The sequence below is a fragment of the Salmo salar genome, chromosome 11 (genome assembly GCF_965601325.2).
Source record: "Salmo salar chromosome 11, fSalSal1, whole genome shotgun sequence".
NCBI lineage: Eukaryota > Metazoa > Chordata > Actinopteri > Salmoniformes > Salmonidae > Salmo > Salmo salar.
In genome coordinates this window covers 97,661,195-97,679,815 of record NC_138301.1, presented here as the reverse complement: position 1 = coordinate 97,679,815, position 18,621 = coordinate 97,661,195, and the positions used below count along the sequence as shown (strand labels likewise).

At 43.8% G+C, this 18,621-nt stretch overlaps 1 long non-coding RNA gene across 1 annotated transcript; it reads left to right on the top strand.

Moving 5' to 3' along the window:
* Positions 1 to 288: 288 nt before the first annotated feature.
* LOC145858934 (uncharacterized) lies at positions 289 to 3,533 on the top strand. Its single transcript, XR_014379322.1, has 2 exons — positions 289 to 604; positions 2,957 to 3,533. It is a non-coding gene; the product is annotated as an uncharacterized LOC145858934 (long non-coding RNA).
* Positions 3,534 to 18,621: the final 15,088 nt, after the last annotated feature.

Sequence of the window (18,621 nt, the reverse complement as noted above, 5' to 3'; positions counted from 1 at the left end):
GTAAGTATAACAAAACTCATATTGCAGGCAAAAACCTGTGAAAAATAGATCAAAAAAAAATGTGAATTTTGTGACTGTACTATTTAGTGTCATTGTTTTATAGATACCATAGTGAGAAAGGATTCATTTCGCAACACCTACGGCTTCCACTAGATGTCAACGATCTTTATAAAGTTGTTTGAAGCATCTATGATAAACAGAGAGCAAATTAGAATCCAAGGAAGTTGACATGTCATCACTTCATTTTTTTGTGCCTGCGCATAAATCTGAGAAACGTGAGTTTGTCATCATTTTTTATCTAGACATAGGATAGGTTGTGTGAAAATATTACTGATGTTTAACGTTAAAAATGGACCAAAAGATTAATGCTAAACAACATTTGACATGTTTGAACGAACATAAATAGATTATTTACTAGGTTTTTTTAGCTTTTCGGCGTGATTTTACCAGCCCCCAACCACGTTTTGTGGGAGCATAATGAACGCTAAGTACTTGGTGTTATTTGGACATAAATTATGAACTTTGTCAAAAGAAACCACATTTGTTCCGGACCTGGAATGCCTTCCGGACCTGGGATCCTGCCTTCTGATGGAGATAATCAAAGGTAAGGGGGTATTTACAATGTTATTATCGATTTTAGATGATGCTAACTGTATAGCATAGCCTGTTGTTCTTAGCATAGCACCCCGTTTATTGCAAAATGTGATTTCCCAGTAAAGTTATTTTGAGATCTGGCCATTCGGTAGCAATTACGAGATGATAATATATTATTCTTTGAATGACAATATTATAATTTACCAATGTTGTCGAATAGTAATTTTGTTATGTTCACCGGAAGCATTTCAGAGAAGAAAAAAATCTGAATTTCACGCTACTGTAAAATGCTGTTTTTGGATATAAATATGAACTTGATGGAACAAAAAATGCATGTATTGTATAACATAATGTCCTAGAAGTGTCATCTGATGGAGATTGACAAAGGTTAGTGCATAATTCTAGCTGGTTTCTGCTTTTGGTGACGCCTGACCTTGAATTGAAAATGGATGTTTGTACTTTTGTGGCTATGTACTGTCCTAACATAATCTAACTTTATGCTTTTGCCGTAAAGCCTCTTTGAAAATCGAACAATGTGGTTAGATTAAGGAGATGTTTATCTTTTAAATTGTGTAAAATAGTTGATGGTTTGAGAAATTGAAATTATTAGATTTTTGATGTTTTGAATTTCCAGCCTTGTTAGCAATCCCGACTCGGGGTTCATTGCTAACCTGTAGCCCCAACAGGATATTGGAGCGGAACATCTAGATGTAAGAGGTTATGTCCCTGCTGAAGGGGGGCCCGGTGAGTTTGCAGTGGTCGGCAGAGGCAGACAGGGCTTTTGGTCACCTGAAGGCCACTGTTTACCTTGGCTCCCGTGCTGGCCCGTCCGGATCCCTCTTTGGCATTCATAGTGGAGGTGGATGCGTCCGAGGCTGGGATAGGAGCCGTGCTCTCTCAGTGCTCGAATACGCCACCGAAGCTCCGCCCCTGTGCCTTCTTCTCGAAGAATATCAGCCCGGCGGAGCGAAACTATGACGTGGGGGACCGGGAGCTGTTGGCTGTCGTAAAGGCTCTGAAGGCATGGAGACATTGGCTTGAGGGGGTTAAACACCCTTTTCTCATCTGGACTGACCACCGCAATCTGGAGTACATCCGGGCAGCGAGGAGACTGAACCCTCGCCATGCAAGGTGGGCCATGTTTTTCACCCGTTTTGTGTTCACCCTTTCCTACAGACCAGGCTCCCAGAACGTAAAGGCAGATGCATTGTCCTGGCTGTATGACACAGAGGAGCGGCCCATGGATCCCACTCCCATACTCCCCGCCTCCTGCCTGGTGGCGCCGGTAGTGTGGGAGCTGGACGCGGACATTGAGCAGGCGCTACGTGCAGAGCCCGCTCCCATCCAGTGTCCCACTGGGCGTCTGTACGTCCCGTCTGCTGTCCGTGACCGGTTGATCTACTGGGCCCACACGTCACCCTCCTCTGGTCATCCTGGGATCGGTCGGACAGTGCGCTGTTTGAGCGGGAGGTACTGGTGGCCTACCTTGGCTAAGGACGTGAGTGTTTATGTTTCCTCCTGCTCGGTGTGCACCCAGTGTAAGGCTCCTAGGCACCTGCCCAGAGGGAAACTACACCCCTTACCCATTCCACAAGGGCCTTGGTCGCACCTGTCAGTGGATTTTCTTACCGATATCCCCCCTCACAGGGTAATACCGCGATCCTGGTCGTTGTGGACCGGTTCTCTAAGTCCTGTCGTCTCCTCCCTCTGCCTGGTCTCCCTACGGCCCAACAGACCGCGGAGGCCTTGTTTACTCACATCTTGCGGCACTACGGGGTGCCTGAGGATATAGTGTCTGATCGAGGTCCCCAGTTCACGTCTAGGGTCTGGAAGGTTTCACCCCGAGAGTAATGGGCAGGTGGAGAGAGTAAACCAGGATGTGGGCAGGTTTCTGCGGTCTTATTGCCAGGACCGGCCGGGGCGAGTGGGCGGCGTTCGTGCCCTGGGCAGAGATGGCCCAGAACTCGCTTCGCCACTCCTCCACTAACCTCTCTCCCTTCCAGTGCGTACTGGGGTATGAGTCAGTTCTGGCACCTTGGCATCAGAGTCAGACCGAGGTTCCTGCGGTGGACGACTGGTTCAGGCGTGTGGAGGAGACATGGGAAACTGCCCGTGTTCACCTTCAGCGGGCCGTGCTGCGCCAAAAATGGAACGCAGACCGTCATCGCAGTGAGGTCCCGGTGTTCGCACCGAGGGACCAGGTCTGGCTCTCGAAACCTGCCCCTCCACCTGCCCTGCCGGAAGCTGGGTCCGCAGTTTGTGGGGCCATTTAAAGTCCTGAGAAGAGTGAATGAGGTTTGTTATAGGTTACAGCTTCCCCCGATTACCGTATTAACCCCTCGTTCCATGTGTCTCTCCTCAGGCCGGTGGTGGCTGGCCCGCTCCAGGAGTCTGAGGTGCGGGAGGTTCCTCCTCCCCAGGCGTACTCCGTTCGCTCCAGGCGTCGGGCGAGGGGCCTTCAGTATCGCGTGGAGTGGGAGGGGTACGGTCCGGAGGAGAGGTGATGGGTTCCAGTCGAGGACGTGTTGGACCCTTCACTGCTGCAGGAGTTCCACCATCTTTGTCTGGATCGCCCTGCGCCTCACCCTCCGGGTCATCCCCGAGGCCGGTGTCAGCGTGCTGCTGAGGCTGCGCGTCGGGGGGAACTGTCATGACTTCCGCCGAAGTTGGTTCCTCTCCTTGTTCGAGCGGCGTTCAGCTGTCGGCGTCATCGATCCACTTTTCATTTTCCATTTGTTTTGTCTTGTCTTCCCACACACCTGGTTTCAATTCCATCATTACATGTTGTGTATTTAACCCTCTGTTCCCCCCATGTCCTTGTCCAGAATTGTTTTTTGTAAGTGCATGTGCACGTTTATCTGGTGTGCGACGGGTTTTGTACCCATTGAGTGTTTGTTCTGATTCCGGTGGTTTTTATTATTAAACTGCTCCATTGTAAACACAGTTTTTGCTCTTACATTTTAGTCATTTAGCAGACACTCTTATGCAGAGCGACTTACAGTAGTGAATGCATACATTTCATTTCATAATTTTTTTTTTCTGTGCTGGCCCCCCGTGGGAATCGAACCCACAACCCTGGAGTTGCAAACACCATGCGTTGCAAACACCATGCTCTACCAACTAAGCTACAGGGAAGGCCCTCTTCTGCGCCTGACTTCTTTGCTGCCAGTATGCACCCCTTACAATACCGTATAATATTAAAGTAAGTACATTTTTCCTTAATTAATAAAGAAGTAATCAACAAAGTCAGTGCTAGTAGGAAAAGACAGGGGGGGGGGGGGGTAAGACTGAGATGTCTTATTTAAGATAAATGATTTGTAAAGTTTCAGTAGATGGGCAGGGACTCTGCTGTCCTAGCATCAGGGGGAAGCTGGTTCCACCATTGGGGTGCCAGGACAGGGAAGAGCTTTGACTGGGCTGAACGGGAACTAACTTCCCGTAGTGGTGGGATGGCCAAGAGACCAGTGGTGGCAGAATTGAATGCTCGGGTTGGTATGTAGGGTTTGAGCATAGCCTGATGTTAGAGCCAGGGGCAGTTCCCTTCGCGCCTCCATAGGCAAGCACCATGGTCTTGTAGTGGATGCAAGCTTCGGCTGGAAGCCAGTGGAGTGTGTGGAGGAGCGGGTGACATGGGAGAACTTGGGAAGGATGAACACCAGATGTGCTGCGGCATTCTAGATAAGTTGTAGGTGTTTGATGGCACAAGCAGGGAGCCCAGCCAACAGAGTTGAAATAGTCCAGATGGGATATGACGAGTGCCTGGATTAGGACCTGAGCCATTTCCTGTGTGAGGAAAGGTCGTACTCTACAGATGTTGGAGAGCATGAACCTGCAGGAGCAAGTCACTGAGAACAACAGGGTGTTGTCCAGGGTCACGCCAATATTCTTTATACTCTGGGAGGGGGACACTGTGGAGTTGTAGACTGTCATGGAGAGGTCTTGGAGCGGGCAGGCCTTTCCCGGGAGGAAGAGCAGTTCTATCTTGTGGAAGTTGAGCTTCAGATGGTGGACCGACGTCCAAGCTGAGATATCTGCCAGTAATGCAGAGACGCGCGTCGCCATCTGGGTGTCAGAATGAGAGAAGTAGTTGAGTGTCATCTGCATAGCAAGGAGAGACCATGAGAGGTTATGACGGAGCCAAGTTACTTGGTGTTTAGAGAAAAGAGGAGAGGGCCTAGACCCGAGACCTGGGGACACCAGTAGTGAGACAATGTGGTGCAGACACAGATACTCTCCACACCACGTGGTAGGAGTGACCTGCCAAGTAGGATGCAATCCAGGTGTCTAGATCATTTCCAGTGCTTTTAAAGTATTGGTGTATTTCGGAGGCAGATACATAATTTTTTATTTAAAAAAAATAACATGCTAACCCCATGTATGTACAGTACCAGTCAAAAGTTTGGACACACCTACTCATTCAAAGGTTTTTCTTTATTTTTACTATTTTCTACATTGTAGAATAATAGTGAAGAGTTCAAAACTGTGGTGTTATATAGTAACCAAAAAAGTGTTAAACAAATCAAAATGTATTTTATATTTGAGATTCTTCAAAGTAGCCAGCCTTTGCCTTGATGACAGCTTTGCACACTCTTGGCATGGTCTCAACCAGCTTCATGAGGTAGTCACCTGGAATGCATTTCAATTAACAGGTGCGCCTTGTTAAAAGTTAATTTGTGAAATGTCTTTCCTTAATGCGTTTGAGCCAATCAGTTGTGTTGTGACAAGGTAGGGGTGGTATACAGAAGATAGCCCTGTCTGGTAAAAGACCAAGCCCATATTATGGTAAGAACAGCTCAAAAAAGCAAATAGAAATGACAGTTCATCATTACTTTAACCTCTAAGGGCTAGGGGGCAGTATTTACACCGCTGGATAAAAACGTACCCGATTTAATCTGGTTACTACTCCTACCCAGTAACTAGAATATGCATATACTTATTAGATATGGATAGAAAACACCCTAAAGTTTCTAAAAATGTTTGAATGGTGTCTGTGACTATAACAGAACTCATATGGCAGGCAAAAACCTGAGAGATTCCTTTACAGGTAGTGGCCTGTCTGACCATTTATTGGCTTTCTTTGACATCTCTTTCCAAAACAAAGGATCTCTGCGGTAACGTGACACTTCCCACGGCTCCCATAGGCTCTCAGAGCCCGGGAAAAAGCTGAATGTCGTCATTCCAGCCCCAGGCTGAAACACATTATCGCCTTTGTCAAGTGGCCGATCTGGGGACAGTGGGCTTAGGCGCGTGCACTGGTCACCCCCGTCTTTCTTTTTTTTCCTCTATTTACCGAAACGCAGATTCCCGGTCGGAATAATATCGCTTTTTTACGAGATAAATGGCATAAAAATTGATTTTAAACAGCGGTTGACATGCTTCGAAGTAGGGTAATGGAATATTTCGATTTTTTTTGTCACGAAATGCGCCATGCTCGTAACCCTGATTTACCATTTCGGATAGTGTCTAGAACGCATGAACAAAACGCCGCTGTTTGGATATAACGATGGATTATTTGGGACCAAACCAACATTTGTTATTGAAGTAGAAGTCCTGGGAGTGCATTCTGACGAAGACAGCAAAGGTAATAACATTTTTCTCATAGTAAATGTGACTTTTCTGAGTGCTAAACTTGCTGGGTGTCTAAATAGCTAGCCCTGTGATGCCAGGCTATCTACTGAGAATATTGCAAAATGTGCTTTCACCAAAAAGCTATTTTAAAATCGGACATATCGAGTGCATAGAGGAGTTCTGTACCTATAATTCTTAATATAATTGTTATGCTCTCTTGGTAAAATAATGTGGTCTACAGCTTATCATGAGATACTCTACCTCAGGCGAGCAAAACCTAGAGATCTCCTTAATATTAGATTTTGTGCACCAGCTGTTGTTTACAAATATATAAAGACTGCCACCCCTTGTCTTACCGGAGGTTTCACGCCCTGACCTGAGAGAGATGGTTTATTTCAATATTTTGTTGGGTGTGGGATGGGCATTCTATGTCATTATATTTCTATGTTTTGGCCAGGTATGGTTTCCAATCAGAGGCAGCTGTCTATCGTTGTCTCTGATTGGGAACCATACTTAGGCAGCCTTTTCCCACCTGTGTTTGTGGGTAGTTGTTTTCTGTTTTGTTATCTGTTACCTGACAGAACTGTTGGCTTTTCGTGTTTGTTATTTTTGTTCTAGTGTTCTCAGTATTAAATAATTATGAACACTTACCACGCTGCGCTTTGGTCCCCTTCTTCTAACGACAGCCGTAACAGGAGGCAGCTGTTCTATCTTGCCGATGCAGCGCAAAACCCGCCAGCTGTATGTTATCCATGTCGTCGTTCAACTAAGACTTGGTGAAACATAAGATATTACAGTTTTTAATGTCCAGTTGGTAGGGTATTCATGATCGTAGCTCATCACTTTTGTTATCCAATAATTGTACGTTGGCTAATAGTACTGATGGTAAAGGCAGATTACCCACTCGCCGTCGGATCCTTAGAAGGCACCCTGACCTACGTCCTCGATTTCTCTTTCTCATGCGAATGACAGGGATTTGGGCCTTGTCGGGTGTCTGAAGTAAATCCTTCACGTCCGACTAGTTAAAGAAAACATCTTCGTCCAGTACGAGGTGTGTAAATGCTGTCCGGATATCCAGGAGCTCTTTTCAGTCATTAGCGATGGTGACAGAAACATTATGTAAAACGGCAGCCATCTCTTCCGGCGCCACTTTCCTACGTCATCCCATCTGGTTTGCCCTTAGTGTGACTATCATTTGTTTTTCAACAGGACAATGACTCAAAACACCCCTCCAGGCTGTGTAAGGACTATTTGACCAAGGAGATTGGTGGAGTGCTGCATCAGATGACTTGGCCTCCACAATCACCAGACCTCAACCCAATTGAGATGGTTTGGGATGTGTTGGACCACAGAGTGAAGGACAAGAAGCCAACACGTGCTCAGCACATGTGGGAACTCATTCCTCATTAAGCTAGTTGAGAGAATGCCAAGAGTGTGCAAAGCTGTCATCAAGGCAAATTGGGAACTGGTGTCATATGCGTCGTAAGGGACAGACCAAGGCGCAGCGGGTATAGTGCTCATCTTCCTTCTTTATTTAGAGTGAACACTCAAACGAACGACCAAACAGTTCCGTAAGGCACACAGCTATACAGAAAACAAACACCCACAAACCCAAAGGAAAAAAGGGCTGCCTAAGTATGGCTTCCAATCAGAGACAATGAAAGACACCTGCCTCTAACTGGAAACCATACTCGGCCACACATAGAAAACGAACTTAGAAAATGACAACTAGAACAAATCCCCTCTAAATAAACCAACCCCAAAACACACAAAAACAACACACCCTGCCGCGCCCTGACCAACTACCATGACAAATGACAACTGGTTACTGAATGAACTTAAGATAAAGACATTACATTCCACCACCAGTAGCCACATTTAAACAACATAACACAACAATATACAATAAAGAATGTGTGTGTGTTCCCCAGCCTTCACTTTCTCTGCCTAATCCACTTTCTCTGCCTAATCCTCCCTCTTCAGTCACTGAAGAATGGTCGCCTTGACCTTTTTATGTTACACCACCTGCTAACGGCCAGTGCCTAAAATGTATTTGTTGGTACACCAGCCACTGTGCCAGGTAGATTTAAAAATCTACCAGCCATTCAGATTTTTTACCAGACCAAATATATTCTATAATAATTTTCTGCTAAAATTACACCAACAAAACACAAAAAAACCCGATGAGCATGCTTTTTAATGTTTCTAAAAAAATAAAAGTATTACTAATAAGCAGTAAACTGTTATATTGTTTAATTATTTAATTACATTTTTTTAACTGAAATGTGACCTGATTCAGGAAACTAGGCGTATGTCGCAAGTCACGACTTCACAGCAGAGCAGTTTGAAAGTAAAAAAGGTTATTTTCTCAAAATGCATGTTTTGGCAGAAATGCCTTCTTGAACATGTGAACTTTCATGTCCTTTAATAACAAACTTGTATGCCATCTGTAAATATGAATACAATTGTTAAATTACGAGCCTTGTTGGTTAAGACACATAAAAAGGCAGCAACCTTCCCACTAGCCATGATTGGCTGAGATAATGAGTGGGCTGGACATGCCGAGAGGTGAGTTCGGATTGGTCTGCCATACAGAAGGCTTTTGTCTATTTGAGCTGGTCAGTCTGTGTTGGTAATCCTGTCGAACGCATTTTTCTTATGTAGCTGCATAAATATTGCTCTCCACTTTCTGGAGGATGAAGTTTTGAAATCAGTGGAATTAGAGTATGATAGCTAAAGAGATGGGAAAACACTGGTTTCTGAATTATGTCTTCAAACTAAGGGCATTTGTGGCATGGATCAGTGACGGGGAGATACGTTTATCATGCATGAAGATAGTCTAGCTAGCTACATGTCTTTAGCTAAAGTGTACAACATCCGTTGAATATGGCAGCTGTCAGTAAACGTCGGCAAAAAAGCATAAGGAAATTGTTGCAGCACAGCTGGTTAGGCTGTTTTCATGTTATCCAGAGGTAAACAAATCTTCGGCCAGAGCGTAAAGTGTGCGCTCTGAAAACAATGAGATGGGTGGGGCTAAAGACTAAGAGGGTGTGAAAGATGCTGAATGGGTGTAGACGAAGAGCTCTCACCGAAACACTAAAATGCAATTCTCAAAAGTGAGTTTACAAGTTTATCAACTTTCTAAGCAGAATTACTTTCCCATTTTTTTCCTCAAATGCAGTGTATGATATACCATTTTGTAGCTCTGAGTCTCAACTTTTATCCAATGTAAAAAAAAAAAAAAGAAATTAAAATGTTGTTACATAAGACTGAATCTAGATATCTGAATCTAAATATCACAGAGACAAAAACGTTCACCTGCCCCTTTAAGGGTTGGAGGTTATTGTGGCAATGCGCCTTGAGTCATGTTTGTACCTGCGAGATTGTGTCTGGCTAGTATTCACATTGCTTCTCATCCCCAGCAGTTGAAACTTAAACATTGAAAACAACCTAGCTTGTGAACAAAATAATGTAAATAGCCAAAGAACACAAGGACAAAGTCTCACTTCAGTAGACTTCTGTTTCAAGTAATTTAAACACACTTATGCCTGTACGCAGCGCTTCTGAAAAGGAATCTGTCACCCAGCTTTTCACGTGTGCAAGCACAAACCCCAGTCAGGCAGTGTTGCAGTGTGAGGCAGAAATACTTTGCACATTTAACAGTGTGCATTCAGTTCAGATCAGGGTGATAAACCATATTCTCTAGAATGCCATAGTAGTTAGCCATAGCCTACAGACAATGCAAATGCCACAGCAACTCCCGGCACATTAAACCTCAGCTCCGGGCCAGCGGGCCCACAGACAGGCTGAGAGAGTGTAAAATGTGCATTAATAGGCCTATTTGCCCATCATTGGAATGATATTCTAATATTATACATTTCCATTGTAACGTCTGCTTCCAACTCACACCCTCAAACACCTAGATCCCCTCAATGCAGCTCACTCTCCAGATCCCAATCACCTGTTCACACACCTGTATGTCATTACCACACACTATTTAGTTCAGTTCTTTGCACCCCATCACTGTGAGGTATTGTTTGTTTTGTTACACAAGTCTTTCAGAGCTCTGTTTTTCCAGTGATTTACTCCTCCCGTGTATGATAGTTTTTGCCTACCTCACTAACGACGCCTTTTGCCTATTCACTGCCTGTACTTTAGTCTATCAGATTTCCTGTTATCTACCTATTGCCTGATCCCCCAGACTACGTTAATAGCCTTTTCCCTTCCTGTAATGTTGCCCTTTTGGACACCATGTGTATGACCTTCTGCCTGCCCCTGGACTCCCTCCTCCTGCGGTCCTTTGCAATAAACACCTGCTGCGCCCTGTGCTTGAAACCAGCTCTCTGTCTCAAATCAAAATCAAATCAAATATATTTATATAGCCCTTCTTACATCAGCTGATATCTCAAAGTGCTGTACAGAAACCCAGCCTAAAACCCCAAACAGCCAGCAATGTAGGTGTAGAAACACGGTGGTTAGGAAAAACTCCCTAGAATGGCCAAAACCTAGGAAGAAACCTAGAGAGGAACCAGGCTATGAGGGGTGGCCAGTCCTCTTCTGGCTGTGCCGGGTGGAGATTATAACAGGACATGGCCAAGATGTTCAAATGTTCATAAATGACCAGCATGGTCAAATAATAATAATCACAGTGGTTGTCGAGGGTGCAACAGATGGAAAAAAGCTATCCTTGAAACAATCTTGATATGTTCGTAAAAAGAGAGATCAGTGTACAGAGTAACGGCGAGGTCCTTCACAGTTTTATTTGAGACGACTGTACAACCATCAAGATTAATTGTCAGATTCAACAGAAGATCTCTTTGTTTCTTGGGACCTAGAACAAGCATATCTGTTTTGTCTGAGTTTAAAAGTAGAAAGTTTGCAGCCATCCACTTCCTTATGTCTGAAACACAGGCTTCCAGCAAGGGCAATTTTGGGGCTTCACCATGTTTCATTGAAATATACAGCTGTGTGTCATCCGCATAGCAGTGAAAGTTAACATTATGTTTTCGAATGACATCCCCAAGAGGTAAAATATATAGTGAAAACAATAGTGGTCCTAAAACGGAACTTTGAGGAAAACCGAAATGTACAGTTGTGTCACGTCCTGACCAGTATAAGGTTAATTGGTATTGTAGTTTGGTCAGGGCGTGGCAGAGGGTATTCGTTTTATGTGGTTCGGGGTGGTGTGTTTTGTTGAAGGGGCATTTGGTTTAAGTATTCTGGGTTTTTTGGGCACTGTTTGGTTTTCAGGTATTCTATGATTTTGTCTAGTATGTCTGTTTCTATGTTTGGTTAATTGGGGTTGGGACTCTCAGTTGAAGGCAGGTGTTGTCTATCTGCCTTTGATTGAGAGTCCCATATATGAGGGTGTGTTTGTGTTGTGGGATTGTTCTGTGTTGAGCCTTATGCTTTGCCAGACTGTTTGTTGTTGTTGTTGTTGTTGTTGTTGTTGTTGTTGTTGTTGTTGTTGTTGTTGTTGTTGTTGTTGTTGTTGTTGTTCGTTCTAGTGTTTTGTTATTTTGGTATTCATTTTGAAAATAAATAAACGTCAAGATGAGCCTGCACTTACCTGCTGCGTTTTGGTCCTCCTTCACCGACGACAAGCGTGACAAGTTGATTTGTCAGAGGACAAACCATTCACAGAGACAAACTGATATCTGTCCAACAGATAAGATCTAAACCAGGCCAGAACTTGTCCGTGTAGACCAATTTGGGTTTCCAATCTCTCCAAAAGAATGTGGTGCTCGATGGTATCAAAAGCAGCACTAAGGTCTAGCAGCACGAGGACAGATACAGAGCCTCGGTCTAACGCCATTAAAAGGTCATTTACCACCTTCACAAGTGCAGTCTCAGTGCTATGATGGGGTCTAAAACCAGACTGAAGCATTTCGTATACATTGTTTGTCTTCAGGAAGGCAGTGAGTTGTTGTGCAACAGCTTTTTCAAAATGTTTTGAGAGGAATGGGAGATTCGATATATGCCAAAGTTTTTAATATTTTCTGGGTCAAGGTTTGGCTTTTTCAAAAGAGGCTTTATTACTGCCACTTTGAGTGAGTTTGGTACACATCCGGTGGATAGAGAACCGTTTATTATGTTCAACATAGGAGGGCCATGCACAGGAAGCAGCTCTTTCAGTAGTTTAGTTGGAATAGGGTCCAGTATGCAGCTTGACGGTTTAGAGGCCATGATTATTTTCATCATTGTGTCAAGAGACATAGTACTAAAACACTTGAGTGTCTCCCTTGATCCTAGGTCCTGGCAGAGTTGTGCAGACTCATGACAACTGAGCTTTGGAGGAATACGCAGGTTTAAAGAGGAGTACATAATTTGCCTCCCCTTGTGTTCATTACATCCATAACTAAAATAATTACATATGTGATGCCTAGCCAGCCAAATCATTGTTTGAAACCTGGACATTTTACGTAGCCCATCTTACTTTTAATAACATGCAGACAAAAAAGCAAACATTTCCTGACATGACATTGAAACCAGCATTTCCTCTTCTACTGTCCAAAGTCACGATCATATTGTTGCATCTTCAGATATTGCCTCTTTCAAAGTTTCTACCATTAGGCTGTATATCCATCAATGTCGCATTATAAAAAACGCTTGCATCAAGTGCGTGTTTGAGAGTGGTGTTCTCCCGTAATAGCATTTTGGAACATTCAGTTATATGGCCGAGATGAGTGAACACATTGCTGCTCTTGTAATATGAATTATTCATAGTTTATCAACTTTTAAGCGAAATGTTGTGATCTGTTTCATCAGTCTCATCTTTGTGTTTAAACATTTTAGTGTGGAACCACTGTTGTATGCATTTTATATTTTTCTGGCCTATCGTCCCGCCACAGTCACACATCTGTTTTGAACCATCCCAGACATATTTTTTATCATAGCTAGACGACGAGACGACCTTAATTTCGAGCCCTTCCTGAGAGGGTGGAGAAGAGGATCTGATGGTTCACAGTGTCAAATGCAGCGGATAGCTCTAGGAGGAGGAGAACAGAGGAGAGAGAGACAGTCAGCTTTGGTAGAGTGGAGAGCCTCCATGACACAGAGAGCAGTCTAGGTTGAGTGACCTTGAAGCCTGACTGGTTAGGGTCATGAAGATCGCTCTGAGGGTGATAAGAAGAGAGTTGGTTAGAGACAGCACATTCAAGTGTTTTGCGAAGAAAATAAATATCTGTAGTTTTTTACATCAGAGGCATAAGTGTTGGTTTCTTGAGGATGGGAGCAACTCTGGGATACAGACAGTGGTCAGAGATGAGTAGATGATGGGAATGGGAGAAAGTCTCCAGAGATAGTCTTTAGAAGGGAAGAGGGGGCAGGTTGTCGGGCAACTGGACGTCACTAGTCGCAGGATTTCATTTGGAAAGAGAGAGAGGGGAGAGAAAGGTCAAGGCGTAGTGTAGTTCTGTGTGAGTGGGACCAGTGGACTAAATGAATGAGGAGCGGATGTTGTCCACTTTTTCAAAGTGGTTGACGAAGTCGCCCGCAGAGAGGGAGGAGGTGGAGGATTAAGGCGGAAAGTATTTTCCCAAGGGCTTGGAATTTAGAGTGAAGAGGGCACGACAAAACCTATTCCCCCTCAAGAGAATGAAAAGATTTTGCATGGGTCCTCAGATCCTCAAAAGGTTCTACAGCTGAACCATCGAGAGCATCCTGACTGGTTGAATCACTGCCTGGTATGGCAACTGCTCGGCCTCCGACCGCAAGGTACTACAGAGGGTAGTGTGAACGGCCCAGTACATCACTGAGGCCAAGCTTCCTGCCATCCAGGACCTCTATACCAGGCGGTGTCAGAGGAAGGCCGTAAAAACTGTCAGAAACACCAGCCACCCTTTTCTTTCTGCTACCGCACGGCAAGCGGTACCGGAGTCTAGGTCCAAGAGGCTTCTAAACAGCTTCTACCCCCAAGCCATAAGACTCCTGAACATCTAGTCAAATGGTTACCCAGACTATTTGCTGAAGCCAGCTCACCCATGATACAAGTCAGTATTCGACATCCATCCATATTTGAGGACATCGGAAGATGATGTGGAAATCGCCACTAGTGACAATTGTGAGCGATGTTACCTTCAAGTCGGTTTCAGTTTTTCTACAGCATTGTGGGTAGGGATGGCAGCTGGATGTAAGCATCTGCCTACAATTCTAAAGGTTCCAAGTTTTACTCCAGTAGTAGAAAGTTGTTTGAGATTTTAGTTTCAAGCCTATCCCCCACCTTGTGCATCTGGCCCTTTTATTGTGCATCTAGTGAGTGAGGAATATGCCATCTAATGTGCCTGTCTAGCAATGGTTCTGTGCTAACATTTAATTGAGAAGGTTTTGGGGAAAGTACACTGCATGACCAAAAGTATTTGGACACCTGCTCATTGAACATCTCATTCCAAAATCATGGGCAGTAATATGGAGTTGGTCCCCCTTTTGCTGCCACTATTCTGGGAATGCTTTCCACTAGATGTTAGAACATTGATGTGGGACTTGCTTCCATTCAGCCACAAGAGCATTACTGAGGTCAAGCACTGATGTTGGGCGATTAGGCCTGGCTTGCAGTCACTGTTCCAATTCATCCCAAAGGTATTTGATGGGGTTGAGGTCAGGGTTCTGTGCAGGCCAGTCAAGTTCCTACTCACCAATTTTGACAAACCATTTCTGTATGTGCTTGGTCACGGGGGCATTGTCATGCTGAAACAGGAGAGGGCCTTCCCCAAACTGTTGCCACAAAGTTGGAAGCACAGAATTGTCTAGAATGTCATTGTATGCTGTAGCGTTAAGATTTTCCTTCTCTGGAACTAAGGGGCGTAGCACAAAGCATGAAAATCAGCCCCAGACCATTTTTCCTCCTCCACTAAACCTTACAGTTGGTAGTATGCATATGGGCAGGTAGCGTTATCCTGGCATCCGCCAAACCCAGATTTGTCCGTCGAACTGCCAGATGGTGAAGCATGATTTATCATTCCAGAGAACATTTCCACTGCTCCAGAGTCCAATGCGGCAAGCTTTACACCACTCCAGCTGATGCTTGGCATTACACATGGTGATCTTAGGCTTTTGTGTGGCTGCCATGGAAACCCATTTTCATGAAGCTCCCGTAGAACAGATCTTGTGCTGACGTTGCTTCCAGAGGCAGTTTGGAACTCGGTAGTGAGTATTTGGTATTTCATTAGGATCCCCATTAGCTGTTGCGAAAGCAGCAGCTACTTTCCTGGGGTCCACACAAAACATGACATAACACAGAACATTAATACACAAGAACAGCTCAAGGACAGAACATCAATTTAAAAAAGCACATGTAGCCTACATATCAATACATACACACAAACTATCTAGGTCAAATGGGGAGAGGCATTGTGCCGTGAGGTGTTGCTTTATCTTTTTTTAAACCAGGTTTGCTGTTAATTTGAACAATATGAGATGGAAGGGAGTTCCATGCAATAATGGCTCTATATAATACAGTACGCTTTCTTGGATTTGGGTACTGTGAAAAGAACCCTGGTGGCATGTCTGATGGGGTAAGTGTATGTATCAGAGCTGTGTGTAAGTTGACTATGCAAACAATTTGGCATTTTCAACATATGAATGTTTCTTATAAAAAGAAGATGTGATGCAGTCAGTGTCTCCTCAACTCTTAGCCAAGAGAGACTGGCACGCATAGCATTTATATTAGCCCTCTGATTACAATGACGAGCAAAACGTGCCACTCTGTTCTGGGCCACTAAGTAATTTAGTCTCCTCAACTTGTTCAACAGCCACACCATTCATTACCAGATTCAGATGAGGTCTAGAACCTAGGGAATGATTTGTACCAAATACAATGCTCTTAGTTTTAGAGATGTTACTGGCCACCCATTCCAAAACAGACTGCTACTCTTCATTAAGGCTTTCAGTGACTTCATTAGCTGTAGTTGCTGATGGGTATATGGTTGAATCATCAGCATACATGAACACACATGCTTTGTTTAATGCCAGTGGCAGGTCATTGGTAAAAATAGAACAGATTAGATGGCAAAGAGAGCTGCCTTGCGGTACACAACACTTTACATGTTTGACATTAGAGAAGCTTCCATTAAAGAAATCCTTCTGAGTTGTATTAGATGGATAGCTCTGAATCCACAATATGGCAGAGGTTGAAAAGCCATAACACATACATTTTCTCAACAACATGTTACATTCAATAATATCAAAGGCTGCACTGAAATCTAACAGTACAGCTCCCACAATCTTCTTGTTATAAATGTATTTCAACCAATCAGTCATTTATGTCAGCGCAATACATGTTGAGTGCCCCTCTCTATAAGCATGCTAAAAGTCTGTTGTTCATTTGTTTATAGAGAAATAGCATTGTATTTGGTTTAACACATTTTTGCAACAGTTTGCTAAGAGCTGGCAGCAAGCTTATATGTCTGCTGTTAGAACCAGTAAAGGCCACTTTGCCACTCTTGGGTAGCGAAATGACTTTGGCTTCCCTCCAGGCCTGAGGACAAAGACTTTCCTCTAGGCTTAGATTAAAGATATGACAGATAGGAGTGGCCACCGAGTCAGCTACCATTCTCAGTAGCTTTCCATCTAAGTTGCCAGGTGATTTGTCATTATTGATCGAAAACAATACTTTTTCCACCTCTTCCACACTAACTTTACAAAATTCAAACTTGCAATGCTTTTCTTTCATTATTTGTTTTTTCATGCATGAGTAGGACTACTCATTGTTGGCATTTCCGGCCTAAGTTTGCCCACTTTGTCAAGTAAGTAATCATTAAAATAATTGGCAACATCAAATGGTTTTGTGATGAGTACGCCATCTGATTGGATGAAAGATTGAGTTGAATTTGTCTTTTTGCCAATCATTTAATTTAAAGTACTCAAGTCTTTTTTTTCCATAATTATTTATATCAGTGATCTTGGCTTCATAATACAGTTTATTATTTTTGTTGAGTTTAGTCACATAATTTCTCAACTTGCAGTAAGTCAGCCAGTCAATATCACGCCTGCATCTGCTCCCCTTCTCTGGCGCTCGAGGGCGCCAGGCTGCCCATCATTACGCACACCTGTCACCATTGTTACGTGCATCAGCGCTTCATTGGACTCACCTGAACTCCATCACTTTATCGATTGCCTCCTCTATACCTGTCTATTCCTCAGTTTGATCCCCGTGTCAGCATTAATGTCGTTATGTTTCCATTGTCCAGACAATGTCCGTGTTATGTCTTTCAACCATACAGTTTTTCAATTCGTCCTCAATCCATGGAGCCTTAACATGTGGATGATCTTGTTCCTGTAGTGTTTGTAAACACCCTTGTACTGTAGGTTGATTAATAACTTGAACCAGATTACTGGCACTGGTTACAGTGAGAAGCTTCCTCTTGAGCAGACAGCTTGATAGAAACTAGTCAATATTCAGGTCCCCAAGAAAGTAGACCTCTCTGTTTACATTACATACACTATCAAGCATTTCACACTAATTATTTAGATACTGTGTGTTAGCACTTGGTGGCCTTACAGGAACACCCCAAAAGAAAAGGCTTTAGATGTACCAAGTGAACATGCAACCAGAACACTTCAATAACACTTGACATAAGATCTTCTCTAAGCATTACAGGGATATGGCTCTGAATATATATACAGCAATACCTCCCCCATAATCATTCCTGTCTCTTCTATAGATGTTATATCCTTGTATTGCTACTGGTGTATCATCAAATTAATTATTTAAGTGATTCTCAGAAATAGCCAATATATGAATGTTATCTGATGTTAACAAGTTATTGATTTCATTAACCTTATTTCTAAGGAAACGTATATCAATATGGGTTATTTTCAGCCGTTTCCTGGGTAGCTTATCAGAGATAGACATAATATGGAAAAGAGCAAAAAAAGCTAGAGAAAAAAATATACTTTCAGCTGTCAATTAATCAGTTGGTGTGTGTAATGTCTGTGTGTGTGTGTGTGTGCTGCAGGGTTGAAGCTACGAACCCATAGACTTGGCTCTCTCATCCCTTCCAGGCTTTTGGGAGGGAGGGTTGGTGGACAATGAGCCTGTCATAGCGGATGTAAGCAATGTCCCCATGTGCTCTGGCAGCTATCATGGCTGTGATAAGTTATTTCCTCTTCTGGTGCACAGCTTCAGGATAGTCCTCATTGAGGAAGGTATACATTCCTCTCAAGTTCATGGCTCTTTCCAGAAAAACTACCTTGTCCTTGAACCTCAGGAACTTGACCACTATCGGCCTGGGCCTGTCACCTGGGCCGGTGGTGGGTTTTCTAGTTCTGTGGGTGTGCTCCACCTCAATCGTCTTGTGGTCAATCCTCAGTTTCAGGTCTCGTGGAGATTCTGCTTTTCCGTCCACAACCATGTTGTTCCGCCTTGATTGTCCCTCAATTTAATCTGATTTCTCTGTCATTGTTGTCATGGATTCATATACAGAACTGATGTCCTCTCTCAATGGCTTACAGATTGCTGTC